The sequence below is a fragment of the Seriola dumerili genome, unplaced genomic scaffold (assembly GCF_002260705.1).
Source record: "Seriola dumerili isolate Sdu_G_001 unplaced genomic scaffold, Sdu_1.0 BDQW01000092.1, whole genome shotgun sequence".
In the NCBI taxonomy this organism is placed as follows: domain Eukaryota; kingdom Metazoa; phylum Chordata; class Actinopteri; order Carangiformes; family Carangidae; genus Seriola; species Seriola dumerili.
In genome coordinates, this window is record NW_019174347.1 from 266,747 (window position 1) to 287,082 (window position 20,336).

The following is a 20,336-nucleotide window of genomic DNA, read 5'->3' on the forward strand; positions in this document are numbered from 1 at the left end:
AGCTGGCTGGTGCTTCATTTCAGTCAAGATACTGTGGTGTTAATGAGGGCATCAGGGACAGTGAGGCACGCGCACACACACACACACACACACACACACACACACACACACACACACACACAGAGTTATATATTCACAGATGACAGATACTGTACATGAAGGCGTTTGTACAGGTGTTCACAGTGTACTGCAGAGTCAAACAGAACCAGCTGTCCATACACACAGAATCATCATTTACTGTCATTTATCATTTACTTCATAAAACTTTTAATGATCTACTTTCATATAAATGATAAACAGTTGTTTAATAAAAGTATTTCCTTGTAATATTGTGAATACTGTGACATCCACCCACTTCATTTCATATAATAATCAGGAAATTCCACATAATTATAAACAGTTGGTTTGGGTTTGTTCCATCAATAAAGCAGCAGATAACTCACCAACATTCACCAGAAACACAATTAAAAAGACACAGATTGAATCCAACACAGGATAAAAACATCAGAAATTAATAGTTTTTGCATTTAAAGGCTCGGTACCAAAAGACTAAAATCAGACTAAATCCCCATTATAGACATGACAATAAAAGTAAGTCAGGTTTTAATTTTGCTCTTTAAGATACAGAGTTAACTCCACAATACACATAAAACTAAAAGTGTTGTAGGTATTTTTCTTCATTATTTCGGACAATTTTGTTGAAAAAAATGTTAAAACCCTTCAATAATGATGAAGGTTGTCTGTGTTGTTCTGCTCCTCGCCATAAACCCTCAAGAGGGAGCCATTGTAGCTCTGATGAGCAACACCCAGCTCACCACTGTGTCGCCGTCTTCAACTTCCATTTAATGTGAAAACAAAGTTTGTTTACGGGAATGTCTTCGCGTTCTTTCCGGCGTATGAGCAGTACAGGCAAGACCTGGGTTAAACAGCAGTTGCCGGTAATTGTTTAATTTAGATTTCACAGTCATTGTACCGCCACATATGGCAAACCCTGTTCTTTATAGACCCATGTGACATGTCTAATGTCTGTTGTATTTCAGCATCCTCTAAATAAACCAAACTGTAAATCAACAGGATGCTCAGGTATCACCCAGTAGTCTTACTTTGAAAAGCTGTGAAATTTAAGAAGTTAAAGCTGCACTAATCAAGATTTTTATGTTAACAATGGGTCAGGTGACTATGTTTAATGTGACTGGTGTCACAGGTAATGACAAACCAACAGATAAATATCACCTGAATCTGCAGTTCCTCTCAGCTCCAGTGAGCGTTTTACTGTCTTTCAGCTCATTGTTTTATTGTTCGCAGCTTTACTGTTTACATTCATCAACCCGTTACCAGCCAGAAGTTGGAGCTGGTGGAGACAAAAACAGAGCTAAAAACAGAGCTAAACACGGAGTCTATATCAGACTTCATAAGTTACATGACTAAGAAGAAAATAGAAATCAGCTACTCGTGCTTTAAGGTCATTTTTAGAAGGAGAAGGGAAAAGATTTTATACTTTGACACAAGCAAAAGTTGCATAAAATGAAGTAATGAAGTTAATAAAGTGTCAGTTGATTATATCAAGAATAATGAAATATGTGATGCTTACCTGGTGGTTAATCAAAGTTTCATTTAAATTTCATTTGCATGTGTTTGATGTATGGTTGACATTGCAGCTACATGTATATAAATACATTAATATACTGTATATATCAGTGGAATTATACATGATTTTGATGGCTATATTCTTAGGGTTGATAAAAAAGTTTCTTCTGAAAGCTGTGAATCCATCTTTATTAGTGGATCTATTTTAAAACTTTACTTTGTCATCAAGACCAATTAAAAGGCTTCAATCACACCCTTTTTAATTAGCTTGCCTATAAGCTCCCTGCGATCACACAGTTGTTTCACTGCCTTCTTTGTTTACTTTAAGTCATTTTTTTCCTCAGCATACACAGTAACCCTTTCTGTGCCGTGCTCACCCACAAACACCACCCACTTGAGTGCGAGGCCTGTGCGGCAGCGGCGTGCGTTCACCGCTGCTTTGTCCGCAGTTACGTGCCAGGTCGTTTCTGCCTGTGATTAATTAGCATCCAGCTCGTAACCCCCCTGAAATTAGCAGCAGAGCACTTGGGCTAATGAGCTGACTGTGAACCTGGAGGTTACAGTAACCAGCACAACTCATCCGTCAAGACCTGAGGACCGGTGGACTCACAGGCCTCGGATCAGCTGGACGGCCTGTCCACGTGTGAGATGATGCGAGACGGACGTCAGCAACTACTGACTGAATACCTGCGATGATTGTTAAACCCCATTTACTGGTAATTTTGCAGTGAATGAGGTGTCCAAACATGGCAGCCAATTAAAGTTGGTTTAATGGCGTCAGTATAACAACACAAATGGGAAATGCAGCTTTAAGTCATTAAAATAAAAACACGAGGTTCAAACAGACTATAAATAATGAACTAATATCATTTGAACTACGTTAAAATTCTACATGGATGAGTTGGAACTTCTTGTTCTGTTATTGACAGACTGATTGTCAGATATCGGTTATGTTCACAGTACTGTACGTCTTATATTTGCTTCATTTGTAACCTTTAATTAACTCTTCTCAGTCATCTGTCACATCCATCACTTGAACCAGGTGCAAATTCATGATACGATTCTCACACACCAACAGATCGTCGTGTATCAGCCCGGCGCTTTATCTTACCATGTGTTCCACCCAGCAGATATACCAAGAAAGTTCCCGTCACTTCTTTCTTCCCTGCCTACCGTAAAGTGAATGAGCACTAGTGTCCACTCTCCTAGCCCCACCAACATCACACGAAAAATAAAGTTGACCTCAAGGTTGCAGGTTTATTCTCGACCGTGCAAAACAGCGGTCGACACAACGATCTGACCACGAGGCTTGTTGAGATAAGGCCACTTTGTTGGAAAATGATGTAAGATTTCTTTGGTTTTCAGTAAACCATTTTCTTTTTTTTTTCAGATCCCTTTAAGGACGTCGCATCAATGTTTGCTTAATGTAGAAACAGTATCTGGGGAAAACAACGTGACCACAAGCTCCAGAGCAGGAGCTCGTGGTGAGTTTGTTTTCTCAACTGCTGTTTGCGAGGTCAAGAACGAACTTTGAACCTCAGCTTTTAACCCAACGTGGACGAGAGCACCTTAAAATGGAAACAGGTCAACTCTTACTACAAACAGAGGTGACACCTGAGGTTACCTGTGGCTAACATCTGGCACGTCAACTAAGAACTCACACAATTTAAATAAAGACAACTTTGGAATAACCTTGAGTCGCATTTCTCCTCTTTTGGTAGAGGCTTCCACCTCAACCATATCCCAGCCAGTCTGCCCAGTTAACACGGACCAAACTGACGTCAACCCTCTATCGAACTCCCAGTAAGACGGCAAACAAGCCGACCCCCAAATGTCAACGTAAACTGTGATGAGTTACACTCCTCGTTACTGTAATGTGCAGCTGTTGTTAAATTAACAGTTAGTCACCACGTTGGATGCTGGTGTTTGAATATGTTGAACGTGTGAGGGGTTTTGGACACTGTGATTGGTTCATTAACAAATTTATCCCAGGTATCAAACCTTTTCTACACTCTTCAGGCCAGAGTGTGAAAACTACAGTCCTCCCATAATGCACCATGCTCGACTGCAGCAACAACAACAGGCCTCACGGTTGACTGCCTCTACGCCCTCAGTGAGGTCTGACCCACTTGGCCCGCGCCGGCCGCACGGTCCGGTCCAGAGCCGCCAGCTGCTGTTGCCGCGGGTGATGATGAAGATGTTGGCACAGGCGTCGACTCAGGTGCCGTCTCCAAGGGAACCAGCGGGACTGTGACAATCTGATCATCTCCGCAGCGACTGACACCTGACTGCACCCCCAACCTGGAGCGGCTCGCACCGTCAGCTGTCCTCAACAGGCCTGAATGACAGAGATACAGGAGGCTGGTGAATGGCATGTGACCTGACGTGACTCGTTAGGAGAGGACTCTGAGGAGGATGAACAGCGTTTTAAAACCAGCAGCAAATTAAATAACAAATAATCAATATTTTAAATAAGATAAAAATGCTAATGAATGTGGGTTTTTTTGTTTTTTTTTCCACTGTAGGATGAAGATGTGTCACAAAGTTTTTCCAGGTCAGAATAGAAATATATAAGCTGTTTAGCTCTTGGGTAGCTCAATCAAGTTAATTAGACTGCAATCAAGGCTTTATCATTATTTAACATTTTGCCTCTTTGATGTTGATGTTTTGGGTTCATTGCTCTGAGCATTGCACAATTGCACACACACACACACACACACACACACACACACACACACACACACACACACACACACACACACACACACACACTCTAAGCTCTTAGTATTTAGGTGATGTTGCCCCACAGGATCTGCTCGACAGAACTCATGTAAACACAATAAACTTTTTATTTGTTAATCCAGTTATTATTATATTTTTTTTATATTTTATTGATTTTGTATTTTTGAGCAAAGGTTAAAAATATTTTATATTTACTGTGGATACAAGGGTTGTGTGAAAGCCTGAAATTTTAAACATAAAATAAAATGAATCCAGATTTCTAAATGTCAAAAGTTCAAATGTGTGGCCACCTCCCCTCCAGTGCTCGTTTGCAAACGTGTCCCCTTTGATTTGTCATTGGCTTGTGTGATAACTGGTGTGATTTTAATTGGACGGGACATTCATCAGGGACGCTCTCATTGGTTCGCAGGCCAGTCGGCGCTCCCCTCCCTTTGACCACCTTACTTCCTGTCCCCCAGGACACCATTAGGCCGCTGCCAGGTCCGAGCCTGTTCGTTAAAACTTGTCACGCTGCGCCGCCGCCACACATAACAACGGCAGCGCGAGGGAGAAAATGATTCAAAGCTCCCTCCTTAAAAACTGTAATGCTATATTTATAAGCCAGTATTTATAAACACATTTGCATATATCAAGATGAAAAAGTTGTTTGAATTGGGGGCAATTTGCATTTGGTGAAACATATGGCAGAGCCACGGAAGCCATGGGCCATGCCTTCATTACCCGATCTTCGTTTCATCAGCTCCTTGCTCCCCCGCTGAGCCTCCCCACGGCGGAGCCTTCTGTCCCCGAGGTTTCAGTGACAGGGGACAATATGTCCCCAAGGTGAGGAGCAGGGGGAAAGCTGCACGCACACCGCTCCTCCAATGATTATTTAATCAGACTCTTCACTCTGGATCTGAAAGAGGAGAGAGGTACAAAGTGGCGCTTATTACCCATTTGTTCAGCGCAGGGAAAGGAGAGCAGAGAGAGGGAGAGAGAGAGAGAGGGAGAGGGGGAGAGAGGAGTGAGTGCTCGAAATGGCAGATCGGTTAACACAGCTGACGAGCGGGAAGAGAAAAGGTCCAGAGGAGAGGAAGAGGAGACAAGAGGAGAGAAAACGGACAAGTGGAAAAGGAGATTGGACAGAAAGAGGGCAGAGAAAAGAAAAATAGAAGGAGGAGGACAAACAATGAAAAGGGCCAGTGACTGAGCAAATGGCCGAGTCGAGGAGAAAAACAAACAGAACAGGAGTAAAAAAAAAAATAAACTTCCTGTATCAAAGTAGCAGCTAAGATTTGAGCCTCTTGTCTGAGATCAGAAATGATATACTATGAAAAACATCCCAGTCATATAAACTGCAGGGGGAGAAAGCTGAGTATTTCCAATTCAGAGAGAAACGTTTATTTGACAGCACTACTTAGATACAGAACATGTGACCGTCTTAAAAATATGATGAATTGTTATAGATTGATTTCCCAACAGTAGATGAAGTGGTTGAAATAATCTAAACCTCAACCAAACTACATTAAAATACAGTTTCCACATTAACAAATGAGTCACAGTAACTTGACTCTGACAGCACTAACGTACTTTTACTTTAGTGAAATTATGAATGCGGGACTTTTACCTGTAGCAGACTGTGCTTTAATATTGCGTCATATCTACATCCACACTCACACAGGGAACCTGACACTTCCTCCACCACTGATGTCACGTGAAAATAACCCTCCAAACCAAACATAGAGCAACAAAAGAGCGGATAAGAGAGTAGAAGAGGAACAAAGTGGATGTGTGTTGAGGTCTGGCGTTGCTTGGGTGGAGGTCCTGCAGGTGAGGGTTCAGCCTGGCTCTCTGTCTCTGCCTGGCTGCGGCTTGGCGTGCCACTCACACCAGCGACACATTTGCATGTGCAAAAAAGCCCTGTGTTGAAGTGCTGCAGCGCCTCCCCCCTCCCCCCCCCTCCTCCCCACCGCTTCAGCGTGTGTGGTCGACCTGTTTGCGATTTGTTTAAGTGCTTATGAAAGCTCCTCATCCACAGCCACAGACCTGATATTTTGTCTTGACATGTAATACCTGCTTTTTCCGGGTTATTTCCAGGAGATATCTCTGCGCAGGAAGGGGTTAGAAAATGGCACGCAGGTCACAGTTGTCTGTCACGGTTTCTGCCCTCAATGTTTGCCTTTCTATTTCCATACTCTGATTCCATCGACAGGGAGCCGAATTTAGAGCCACGTGGTTGTTTTTGAAGGTCACTCAGGGTATTTCAGGAGTACCTGTCCACAAGTGTACACCTGGGAACCTAAAGTTAGGCAAAACTTTAGGACCTGGAACGACGTCTGCTTTCATCCGTTTCACATGTCGTAAAATTTGACACGAATCATTCAGTCACAGGGTTTTGAGAGGAGGAGGTTTGTGGGTAATTAAATTAAAGTAAGCACTTATGAATTTGTATTTTTACCCGGCAACTTTTACAAGTCTGTTTTCAACACAGTGATGTTGAAATGTGGACAAAATAAGAAGAGAGGGAAAGTTTGTGGTCATTTATTTCTACACCGACGTGTCTTTCTTTTAAATGATGAAAACGCTGCAGGTCGTCATGACACTTTACAAACGTGTTTCTATCCACGTTAAATACTATGTGATTTTTCAGTTTTGACTCTGCTTACAATATTTTTGGTTCAGTTTGCATTCATACTGCCACTTCATTCATTCATACTGCCACTTCATTCATTCATACTGACAGAACCAGTACGTTTCAACAAGTCATCCATAGCTTTTAGCCGTGTCCTCTGTTATCTTTAGCTATTTCAACTGTTTATCTATTTCTTTTAGGTATTGTGCTGCTCTATTACTTTAAGCAAACTACTTCAACTGTTTACCAGCAAACCTTTAGCTAACGATTTCTACTGTTTGTGTATTAGCAATTTTAGCTGTTTATCCATCACTTTTAACTATGTCAGGACTCTTAGTCACAACACGTGGCGTTCAGGTGCTCCAGCTGACTCAAGATGTGGATATGTTTTTTAAATCAAATCAGAATTGCTATTTTATTAAATTACTTTTGCTACTCGACCATCTTTACATAGCAACTGCAGGAGTACTTTACCCTGTGTGGTTCAAACACTGATGCTTTTTTACCACAAAAGAAATTCTGCAATATTTAAACCTTTTTGAAAATCAAGAGGATAAAACTACTGCGTCAGCGTGTGCTGCAAACTTCACATTGTGGAGATACAGGGTTTTCTCCAGACCTCAGTATAATGCAGGTTAATGCACTGGTTGCTCCTCCGCCCGGCTTCAGATTGTAATCTGGTATCTCCCTGAAGAAACGGTGCCATTTAATCTCAGCCGAGCCCAGACGAAAACCACTCCTCGGCTATGTAAACAGTCGATTGAAAATACTAGTTTAATTAATTTCCCTTTATGATAATGATTTCATCTGGGCCAATAAATAGTCATTTTTGCTATGCTTTTTCCCCCCTTAGTGTAACCCCAATATTATTTCTGCCGTTTAGTTGGAGCTAAAACGGGGGCAAACAGGATGAGTGCGTCATTAACGCCACACGTCGACATGCGGCAACTGGGGGAAAAGCATCCAGTCTGTTAATAAGTAATGACTGCCCAAGATCACAGGAACCTTACACTACAACAAAACAAGTTAAGCACAAGCTTTGATAATGACTGTTAATAATTCAATATGTGTAATTATCGCTTTACAGGAAAGCACAATGGTGGCGGCTTGCTGTAGGGATGGTGGTAGCAATTAAAGACGAGGAAAGATCGGGGTCAGCGGATCAAGGGGAGGCAGCGCGAGGGTTCTTGTTGACTTGACGAATGCTGACCTTACAGGTGCTGTTGCGTGAGGAAAAGGCTGAAAATAAAGGCTTTATTTTAGTTCTCTCCTCTTTTGATCGAACATTTGGAACATCCTCACGTCTTAAAATACATTTCTTGATTAATGGGAAACCCTCTTGGCCTGTGTTGTGACATACATGGCTTTCCTTTACAGCATCTCCCGCTGCCGTCTGTCAGTGTGTGTGTGTGTGTGTGTGTGTGTGTGTGTGTGTGTGTGTGGCATCTGCGACCTACTACTTCCTCAAATTTGCTTCTCCATTGTCCCTTGATTCGCACTAGCCAAATGTCGAGGTTGCACATTTGCAACTCAAAACTAGCCAGATCAATGGTAAACGTAATCACTCTATTTGTCATGCCCAGATTTGAATTTCACAATGAGTGTGTGGAGGAGAGGAGAAAAAAAAAAAAACTGGAAAGATGTCTGACTTCTCTCAAAATCAATGTCTTTCAACAGCCCTCCGCTCTTCTTTGACGGGAAAGGGCATTCACACGCATTTGGCGGCCATTGTCGGCAGCAAAATGACTAATCATAACATCATTGATGTCTTTAAAAAAAAAAAGAAAAGAAAGAAAGACGACTACAGATGACAGTACCATTGACAACCTTTGCTCCCATCCAGAGAGAAAGAGTTAATTTGATCATGATGACACCAGTCTCTTTCAAGCCCCTTTTCAGGCCAGCAGCAGCTGGGGCTGGAAGAGCAAGAGATGGGATGAATCCTCCGTAGAGTGAGGGGGTGGGGGTGGGGGGGGGGGGTAACAAGAAGAGTCGTTATTACGTCTCCATTTTGGGACTGAGAGGGGTTTCTGAATTGCCCTGGATTGCGATCCTGCGTTTTCGTTCATTCCTATATAGGCCCTCGGAGCGGCAAATGGGCCTTGGGCCAGTGTGAGGCGCTGGAGCTGGAACAAGAATAAGATCACAATTGCATTTAAAGCCCAGAGAGGGAAAGAGGGAAAAAGGAGGAGAGACAGAAAGAGGGAGCCTATGAGCCCTAATTGCCAGATGGTGAATATTTTCGCTCCCTTTCAACGGCGCATTAATTGCAGGGCTGCCCGGGGGTTGAGACGTACTGATCAGTGTGGCAGAGGATCCTGACCCTGATTATCCCCCCTCAGACTCCCCTCACTGGAGAGACAGTGAGCAGTAGGGGTGGGGGTGAAGGGGGTCTGAGAAGGGAGAGGAGGGGAGGGTGAGGGGTTTTGCCACAGTTACTCACCCAATCATTTGCCTATCGAGCCACCTGGGCCTCGACACTTTTGGGTTTCAAGTTGGAAAGGAGGTGCTGGTGATCAGGCAGGGTGGAGGGTCTTGTGGGGACAAGAGAAGGGGAAAGCTTGAGGGGTGTGATGAGGATAGGTGGTATGGTGAAGTGAAGTGAGGTGAGGGGAGGGGAAGACAGACCACCTTCCTGTCCTCATCTCTCCTCCCCCGTCACCCACCTTTCCCTCCTCCTCCTCCTCCTCCTCCTCCTCCTCCTCTCCCACCCCTCCCAGTCCCTCAGCTCCTCGTTTACATATCTCCAAAAGATGTAATTGAATTAAATAAAGCTTTCCTTCGGGGCAGCTGCCACAGCTGCTGTTTGTGGCATGTCAAAAGGCCCGCCACTTTAAGAGCACTTACATATGCTCCAAATTAGCAGGTCAGATAGGCGGACGCACGATGACAGGGCCGAGGCTGCCAGCGCGACAAGGGGCCCACAGCTGTGAGCAATTCACTGGCAGAGTGGGGGCTCTTTTCAGACCCCTGATTATGAAGGGCAGCGGTGCACGTGCTCATACACATTAACAGACGTGTAAGTGCATGCATGTAGACACACACACACACACACACCTATTCACAGATGTAGACACGGGGTCACTGCAGCGTTTAGGAAGCATTACTGTTTTATTAGGAGGGCGATATGTAGGATGACCCCGAGGACTCCTTTAAAAACACTAATTACTCAAAAAGGAAATGATGACAGAAGAATCAAACTGTGAAATCAATCAGTGAAAAACGTCACATATTTGGTGTCAGTCAACACAAACATCTGCTTTTTACATCAGTGTCAAAAACCAAAGTGATCCTGTGAACAAGAGGAAACGTCAAACAACCTGATGGGTTTAATTAAACTTTACTGCTTATATTATATATGTTTATACAGTATTTTCTGCGTATGTTGTTCTTTCACTTCCTACTGTGTTTATATTTTACAGTTCTTTTTCATTGACCTGATCTTTATTGTAATAGTGATTTTTATTTTATTTTATTATAATGTGGACAAACTAATGAAAATTAAATACATTCTACCAGCGTCAGCACTTTCAAGCTAATTTTATTGTCTGGTTTGTTGCTACACAGAAACATCAATCACAAATTAACCAGAAATCCATGAAGATGATATTTCTCAGCTAAATAAATGAACAGTTAAGGTGGAGTTGAGGTAAGGGGATGAATAATGGAGGTTAGCACCAAAACAAAATATTATGAAGCCAAAATATATGAAAAAGAATCAGTGATGTATAAGTGTGTATATACCTGCAGGTGCATCAGAGTGTGGATCATACAGACAAACATTTACATATGGATATGCCTGCATGTGTGCATGCCAGCAGATGCATGTTCATGCATTTTTAATGTGTCTGTATATGTGTGAATATACACAACTTACTCTCACTTGTTATCTAAACTGTGAGGTTTGCTCATAATTTTAATTTAATCTCAATTAATTTTCATGATGTTGATTCATTATTTTGTGGCTTCGTAAGCACATGGGTTCATTTCTGTTTTCTCTGTCAATCAATCGATCAGTGTGACCAGGAGTGCGATCATGGATGACACCGTACAGCTACTGTAAAAAGCAGCGCAGTGTCCAGATGGCTGAGTAATGATCGCTGCAGGACCTGCAGATGTTTTACACACAGTCCAAAGAAATTTACTGGAGTTAAATTAAGTCAAGATATTTAGTATTTAGTGTCGTATTCTTCACAGTCGATGATGGTTTGAAGTCTCTGACTCGAACACGTCAGCAGACACGTACACGTACCTTCTCTGGTGACGCTCCAGCTTCACTTCCTGCTTATTTTGAGGACTTTTTTTTTGTTTCAGTCTCGTCTTCAGAAAGTGAAACACACAACCAGTTGGATTGAGGTCATGTGATTAACATAATTAGGACATTTTCCACTGACCATAAGAAACTTCTTGTTGTTGCCTTGTTTGTAGGAAAATCATCCTGCTGCATTGTCCTTAAATTTGAGAGATTATCCTCCATCCAGTATTAATGTGATCACCCTCAAACAAACAGATACATAGCTGTAAATCTGTCACAAGAAGAGGTTGCAAAAATTGTACAAAACAACAACAACAACAACAACAACAACAAGCCAATATTTGTGCTGCAGCGACGTATCTGTTCATTTAGGGGTTTGGATGTGATGAGCAGAGGCCTCCTAAAATGATGTCAACACTTTACTTCAGTTATGTATCCAGTGAGACACGCCTGTCATATCGTAATCAACCGTTGTGAACAATCATCTAATGACTTGTCACTCAAGGTCTGCTGGGCAATTATGATGCATTTGCATGGCAGTGAATGGTGTTTATGACAAATAATCCATGTCCTAATTGCTTGTCTGTTTTCCTTAAGACGTGTACTGCTGATAGGATGTGATTAGCTGGAGGGAGTAAAGAGTAAAGCAAAGTTGACACGGATCACACAGGTTATGTTTATGTGTCTGACGTTTAACGTGTTGCATTATTAGTTTCTTAACTAGTGATCGAAGTGATCTCAGCAGTCAAAATATAACTTTATCGTGATGATCATGGGAATAAAAAATGATCTCAACCCAAGCATCTGTAGTGAAACCACTGCGGTGAGAGGAAACTGTTCAAAAGTGTCGAAAGAGAAATGTAATTTATGAGGAAACAAATTCTGGATCGCTTTAAATTCAGTCAATTTCAGCTACTTTACTTTTGTCTACGAAAAGGAAACTGCATTATCAGTACAGTTGTACGTGGGAGTGACGTGATGGGAGACTTAGGGCAGGGATTATTAACAAATATGGAACCTATTATGTGTGAAAGTAAGAAAACTAGATAAGAATGAGTCGATGTGTGAACAGAACCAGCTTCCATGTATTCGTATTTGTTTTATACATGAATTATGACAAACTTGTTCTTACACACTTTTCTACAAATCAGGTTGAGGATCGATGCTTTCTGCCCTTTTAACGATCTCCAGCCGCCTTGTTGCCGTGGTGATGGACGTGCGGCTCGATTCCTTCACTGAAAAACCAAAATTATGAAATCAAATACCATTAAAAACCTTGCTCAGAGTTTTGGTGGCATGAAACCACGATGGTCTCGTCTGCACATTCAGATTCCCTCCTCTCCAAAGAGGTCGGCAGCACACGGATAGATATCTGAATGACAGCCATCAATCCACAGCACACTCTGCCCTGAATTCATTCTGTCATGTCATCGTAGACTTGTCAATACGAGGAAGTGCCACCTATCAGACGTCAGCATCATTCTTCTCATAGCCACAGCTTTGTTTGTTTGTGGGTTGTTTCCTGTTGCGGACTGATGGAAGAGGACAGAGACCCAGATTTTTTTTTAGGGAATCGGTGTGAAAGGCTTTGTTGCTACCTGGGAAATGTACCCAGTTTCAAAAACTTTTATTATGTTATAAATAAGTGAACCACAGAAGAGCACAAACTGAACAGGATCGCAACTAATCCAGGGTCCCTCATCTGCGTCCTGTTCAATTATACCAAAGTATTTGACTTCATCTGCAGACTCCTGCAGGAACAAAGGTTGTCAAACACGTTTTAGAATAAATAAATCCCTTTTGACTCTATGTCTGTGGACACCTTAATGCCCGGCACTCTAATTTTGAATTTGAGGGTGTTATTGTTTCATGTTGTCCTGTGGCGGACAGAAAGGCTGTGACTCAGCTGTTTGCATGCAACACTGGAGAATAATGGATGTGAAGGCACACCAAACACGCCCTTTAAAAATGCATGAGCGCCCCCCAAAAACCTCTCTCTCCCTTTGCAGAATAGAGCTATCACTGGTGCCTGTTATCTCCCTGAACCCCCAGGTAGAAAATGGTAATGATACCACTTAACATCGCTGCACATATGGAGGGAAAATGGAAATGCCAACAGCACCTCAACTATAAAGCAAATCAAATTGAAATATTAATCCGCTGATTAATATAACATTATGAGAGCCCATTCTCTTTGTTGTTAAACAACAAAGGGTTGCAAAATAAGCAACTGCCTAAGAGGTAAGGGGTTTAAAAGAGTCCCACAGAGGTGCTAAAGCCCCTTTCAAACATCATTACTCTGCATAATGTATTCCCTTCCACAGTGCTGAGATTTGATATTGATGTTTACTCATTTATTTTTTAATTAACGTTCGTTGTTAATGAATTCTTTGATGAGAGGCATTTTGTAAATCATTATCCTTGGAAGAGGAAAAAAGGGATGCATCGCTGTTGCCCCTTATACTCGTGACAGAAGAAAAAATGCTAGGTGTAAGGGGAAAAAAGTTGCCGATGAGAAGTGGGGTCATTGTTTAAAGTTTGTTTTTTGATGCGTTGATTTTTTTTCCCCCCACCTCGCCTCCCGTGTTGCTGTTTTTCTGATTGCATCTTCCATCTACGGGGATGAGCGCGCAGAGCCGACAGGGACTCTTGCAGGAGCTCTGTGTGCGAGAAGAGTCGGTGTGGATACTTAGCTAATTACAGGAATATAACTCAAGGCTCTCAGAGAGTCGCTCCAGTGGGGGAGGAGGGGTGCAGTTTTATCCACGGAGCCCTTGGTGGAACTCTGTCCTTCCCCTCTTTAATATTGATCACTGGGGATCTCTTGGAGGACACAAAGTAGGCCTCGGAGGCTGGGAAAGTTTGTTGGATCAACAGTTTACTCTTTCTCACAAATGTCAGAAAACACCAAATACTTTTCAGTCACACGGTTCAGTTTGAGTGATCTGCTGCTCTCCGTCTATCTTACAGTGTTTATCACACCCGGTTTGTCTGGTAAACATGTCAGTGATTGTCTTTTCATTTTTTTTCCCCCGTGCGATTAAAAAGTTTGAGTGAGTTAAAATCTTTTTCTTATTGTCAACAAATCCCAGGGAAAGAAAAACCAACAATCAGTTGATGCAACTAACAGCTAATGTCTGTGCAGCTCATTCCTCTGTACTATAGACCTCCATTGTTGTCTGGAAACAATTACATTTATTTTGACTCAGTCCCATATATACAAAAACATTGACTGTGTATTAATCCGCTGCTGAAAATAGTCCAGTATAAATACACTGTGCCCAGTTTTTTTATTAGGAAATTACTGATCCTTTCTTAGAATTAAAACTATATATTTGTGACCTGTTTGTAAAGATTTATGTCTTCAAGAACGAGGCTGAAGAGAGGTTGGTTGTACTGAGGGACATGCACAGATCACTGGTTTAGTTTTTCATGGGAGTTGTGTACAAAAATAAATAAAATCTAGAATAGGAATCAACCTGTGAAACCGATGCTAGATTGTAAGATGCTTTTTGAAAGGGAGTCCGTGGAGTCTCTGACCACTGGCGGCACTGTGAAGCAACCTGAAAATGAGCGGATCCACGTATTTGTATTTTGTGCTCTTACAGCACATGTGCATGCAGGGGATGTTGTACAGATTCACATCCATGCATTGACACTTGGAGGTAATGTGGCATGAAGCTAACAAAAATCAGTGAAGAAGAAAACTGTTTGCTGATGTATGTGTGAACAAAGTGGGTTTTAAACTGAGAACTTGTCTTTGCAAATGTATAAACCTGCAAAGCTGATTTTTTTTTTTTGTTCATCAACTTCAAAGTTCATGGGGCGAATGTTTTAGCAAACAGTTCTTCATTTACACATCCAGCAGTTACAGTGAAACACTACTATTCATTTGGATCCTGATGAAGTGTTTTGGTCTCCACCAGCTCCTGCAGAGAATATCTGGCTCTTTAGCTGCTAAATGCTCCACTATGTTCACTAGCTTCGCAATGCTAAATCCAGTAGATGCTAGTTCCTAACTCTATAAATACTAATTATAGCTTCTTTAATGGGGTTGCACATTCAACATGTTTGCTAGACCTCCAGGATACAGTCAGTGCGTTTTAGTGAGAAGCAGTGAATGTAAACATGACTGTTTGTTTACAAGGGAACTCCACAGGGCTCCTTTCAAGCGCAGGGAGGATAGGTGTCAGCGGGGAAATGCATCTTTTAATAATGATTTTCCAATATTGACAAGAAGATGCAGGAATAATTTGCAGGGTACTGTTTGGGGACTGTGGGTCTGTGATACTGTAGGCGAGTCTCAGTGTGAGGTTTGGACCAGTTGGCCACAGATGAGTCTCAAGCCCCCAACCCATCTGGAGCCATCTTGGAGATGAAGCAAAAAACTGGAGCTTGTCCATCTCTTGGCAGGGCCGGCTTCGTCTCTACACATACAAGGCTGATCGTCTCTAATCCTACCAAAGAATTAATTGCTTAATTGGATCAATTAGATGTCCCAATAGGTCCCGAAGACGCGCGGTAGGCGCATCAACATTTGAAAGAACTGTGTGGTTTGTTGTATCCAGGTTGTCGAGTGCTGAGAGTTATTTGGATCTTGGATATCTCATGATATTGAGACAATTCAAGACAAGTTTCGAATCTTACTTAATATCTATTTGCTCATGTCACAATCTCATTTCAATCATGCGAGCACTTCTTCAAGTTCGCGTCACTCGACGACATTATGCAGTGCTTGTTTTTGAGACAGAAGAACTATTTTCATGACTTATGGCATTTGCAGTATCTCAAAGATCACACTGCTGTTTTTCTTCCTTCAAGCCAGTTTTAAATGGAGCCAAACTGCACAGCTTTAAAGGCACATTTATCAAAAAGCGAGTGCGAGCGCACTGCAGATGCTGCCACTTTTTCTTAAAAAAAAAAAAAAGAGAAAAAAAAAAAGGGAAAAAAAAAAAGATTGCAAGTAGAATTATGGCTTTTCATCAGCCGATAAATTTCACTTGTGATTAATTGCAACACTCACTTTTGGGATCACTTCTACACAAAAGAGCATTTCTGCTTTGTAAAATTCATATAAAAGAAATGCAAATCAATGGTGTTCTTGGCACCAAACATATGCTGCCACAATGCCAACAAGCCTGCCCCTGACAACCCCAGCTGGGGGCTTGTAAGACTTGCTCTTGGCAAAAGACGTTTTTTTCCACCCGCTTTGCAAATGATCACCAATTAATACGAACAGCATCCAATTCTAATTTTGCACCTGGTAAGATTGTGAGTATCTTGTAAAGCTCTTCTAAGCTATGGATCCAAATTACTGGATGTTTTCTCCCCCCCTCCCTTTTGGGATCACGGCAGAAAAAAAAAAAAAAACAAAACATGATGATGGCAAAAGTCCACATCAGGGAAAACCACGAAAATGACCGTTTAGCTAGAAAGGTGTTGTGCTTCAGATGATGAAAAGGGAATTTAGCTGAGGGGGTTTCAGGGGCAACAAAGTGTGGTATCTGTTAACCTTATGCAACAACAGAAATATGCTGCAAAAAAAAAGGGGGGGGACTTTCTTTCATTTTAATTCTCATGAGAATATGAAGATTTATTTTGTTTTCTTGGATCCACACAACTTTTTTTATCCATTATTGTCTAAAAACAAGACTCACTTCCCCCAGTCTTTTCACTCTCAAACTTTCAGAGGTGGAGGAGAGAGAAATTAGGGTTGTGTTTATCACTTGGTAACACAGCAGCATCCATCCATGTGATGAATTCCACATATTTCCCAAAGAAATGAAACTATAACAATTCAAAGGCGTTTCACGTCACTAATTGCTCATCAGAGTTCTTAGCATCTCTCTCCCTCTTTCTCTCTCTCTCCATCTCTCACTCTGAAATTGATACTCGCCATACGACTTATGATGGATAGGAAGCTTTAATGAGCTCTTACAAGCAATTAAGTAATCAGGGAACCCTGCTGCTCAGTGCTGGAGCTAGCAAGAGCAGTGACAAACGGAGGCCCATCAGTACTGTAATCAGCACAGGACACAGTCACCGCTGCTCACCACTCCCTAACCAAGGGCAGCAATGGGCCGAGCAGCAGGCTTCCATCTCATGATATTGTTTTGTCTGCAAATATCTCTGAACTTTGTGACTTGGAGACGTGCTTTTGTCGGAGTCTGCACATCTTCTACTTTTCTTTCTTGTTGGTATGAAACTTCAAACTTTTCACAACAACTAGGACATGAAAAAAAGGAAACAAAAACAAACAAAGTCAGAATAAAAGTTGTTCTGGATCACGTTCACCTCTCAGGTGTTACTGCCAAACAGAGCCAGGGCAGGCCCACACTGCTTTATACTGGAGGAGCAGTGATGGGCAACAAGTCACAGGTGTGGCCCCAGGTAATCCTCATCAGGCTCATTAAGACACATGCCAGCGTTTGTGGGAATGAAAAGGAAACAAGAGACAAAAAAGGGAACAAAGGCAAGGAAAAAAACAGCTTTAAATACTATCACACATGAATATCAATAAAAGTTTTTAAAGTGAAATTCGTCTGCAATATTTTGATGAGCCTGAGTCTCCTGATTATTCTCTTTCTTTTGTGACTCAAACTTGCTGTAGCGTCAGTTGTAATTTGTTTGCAGCTTCCTTGAATATAGATTTCTCTCCAGCTGTAAAAACATCAAACCAGTAGCCTAGTAAAATCTATAAAGGAAGTGTCTGAGTAGAAAACACCACCTTCCACTGTTATGGAGCATCACAAACGGATGTGTTTCTAAAAATGGGACGCCTGCATAATCATTGTTTTCTTATGGTGCAGTATTCTGATGTTATCTCTCTTGCAACATGCTTTCTATTTTTCAGCAATAAAAGATTAACTTGCATTAAGCAATAATTTGATATTAACATTCACTTAAACAACATACTGTAGATTACCACCCTGCTCAACTATAAGCTGCTCTTAGCCTGTTTTAGCTACTTGTTTTGGTTCCCATGCAGTGGATAAACTAGTGTGTCTACCTGTTGTAGCATAAATTCCCATTAGTTAGTTTTGCTATTGCTGCATAGCCAACGTTAACAGCTGTTTACTTACCGGTCTAGAAGAAACATTTGAAGTTCAGCATCAAACTTGAACTCAACCCTCTTGTTTTGCTTCTATTTCTATCACTTCTTTTCTTCTAGCCCTGCCCCGGTTGGACGGTCTCATCACTTTCCGATACCGAGTCACTGTAGCGTCCAGTCGACCCTGAAGAAGCAGCGCTGCTCAAAGGATGTATTATAACCTCTTGTTTTGTAAACGCAACAAAAGACTGGTAAATAAACAGCTGTTACTGCTAATGTTGGCCATGTAGCAAAACTTACAAAATCCTGAATCCTTGTCACTGCCAATGCTAATGCTGTATGCTAGCTAACTAAGAATTGCATGCATGTGTTTCATTGTCACTTCAACGTTTCCAAAAAATAAGCATTAATCCAGTGAATCGTAACAGCAGTGACAGGTAATTTAGTGAACACTAACCTTCGCTAACTAGCAGAACTCTTAGCAAACATTGGCATTTTCTCTTGTTTAGCGCTACACAAGCTTACCCTGATTTTTTTATCTAATTTTCACACTTTTTTTATCTTTGTGTGTATCTATTGATCTGGGTGGCGAGTTGCTGCATGCAGTGGCACTCACTGAGATAATTAAAGTTGAATTGAATTGAAAATCTCTTGATCAAATAGTTTGAGCTTCCGTGTGTTGCATGTGGTAAACAATTCATGTTGTGACAAGGAAAATGAAATCTAATTGCAAGGTTTTGGCGTTCTCAGCTCCCTGCTCACCTGGGGCGTCTGAGCTGGTGATCTCCACATTCTCGGTTCCACGTTCTCACCCACCCAAAGCATGTTGGGCGCCCCAGGGTGGCGTGACACCTCTCCCACACTCTCAGACTCCTCTGAATAATTCTGCCCCGACCATACGTTTCACATCTCATGCCGTTTTGGGGGCCTGAGACAACGTGTTTCACATTGAAAATCAAATATGTTGCTTATTAATAGGGCGACTTTGGCGAACGCTACCTGGAGAAATGCCGGAGGGGGGAGCTAGGAGAGAGGGATGCCTACAGTAGTGTGGCGCGCTTTCTCTCTCTTCTGTGCAAAGGGGAAAACAGCTGAGGGTGCAGATTTTTCATTGCTAAACTGGCACAGTTGATGAAGTTGCACACACACACACACACACACACACACACACACATACACTATATGGAAATCAGAGAGCCAGGGTGTGTTAGCCAGTCATACATGAAAAGCACAGAGCCTCATGTGTTCACTGTATGTTTGGGGAGATAGAGGAAGAGAGAAAATTAAAGACGGATGAAGGGAAAGAGGACAAAAAAAAAAGGTGACTAATAATATTGTTCTTTTCTTGGTTTCAAAGCAGAGTACAAAACACCAACACACACGCAATGTCAGTCAAAACAGCGCCTGATGTTTGGGCGGGAGTGCTGTCATTAAAACAGTGGCAGTTATTTTCATTAGCTGCCATCTGGTTCATTATATTCCTCCTTGTTCAAACATGGACTCCTGCACTGTGCTCGTTTCATGAAACTGACAGAAAACGGCTGTTTTAAAAACACAACACCGCCGCCGACGTCTGCATGCCTCTCGCAGGCTAAACGGAGAGCGAGTTTCACCGCGCAGTGCCGCTAACTTGGCGTCATTTCCTCATATTCCGTACAGATTGCACCAGCTAATTATGATCTAATAACTGGCAGACTGTCTGTTTCAATATTATTACAGGAAGAGTAGGTTAAATGAATAGCTCATCATCTGCCCCCTGTATCAGTCATGTTGTTTTAATGATCATAATTCCACCATTAAATCTTAATAATATGTCAAGATCATAAGGGAGACATGTCAATTTGGGTCTTCAATGAGAATTAAGCCAAGGATTGCTGAAGTTAAGCCTGTTTTTTTTTGTTTTTTTTTCCTGGGAAGGCTTGATTTCGTTAGCTGTGTCCTCACACACACACACACACACACACACACACACACACACACACACACACACACAGCAGCAGCAGCAGCAGCAGCACCAGAACAGACACAGAGCTGTTTCTGAGTCAATCTGATATTCTAGAAATTAATTTCTAATCCCTGATTAATGTGTT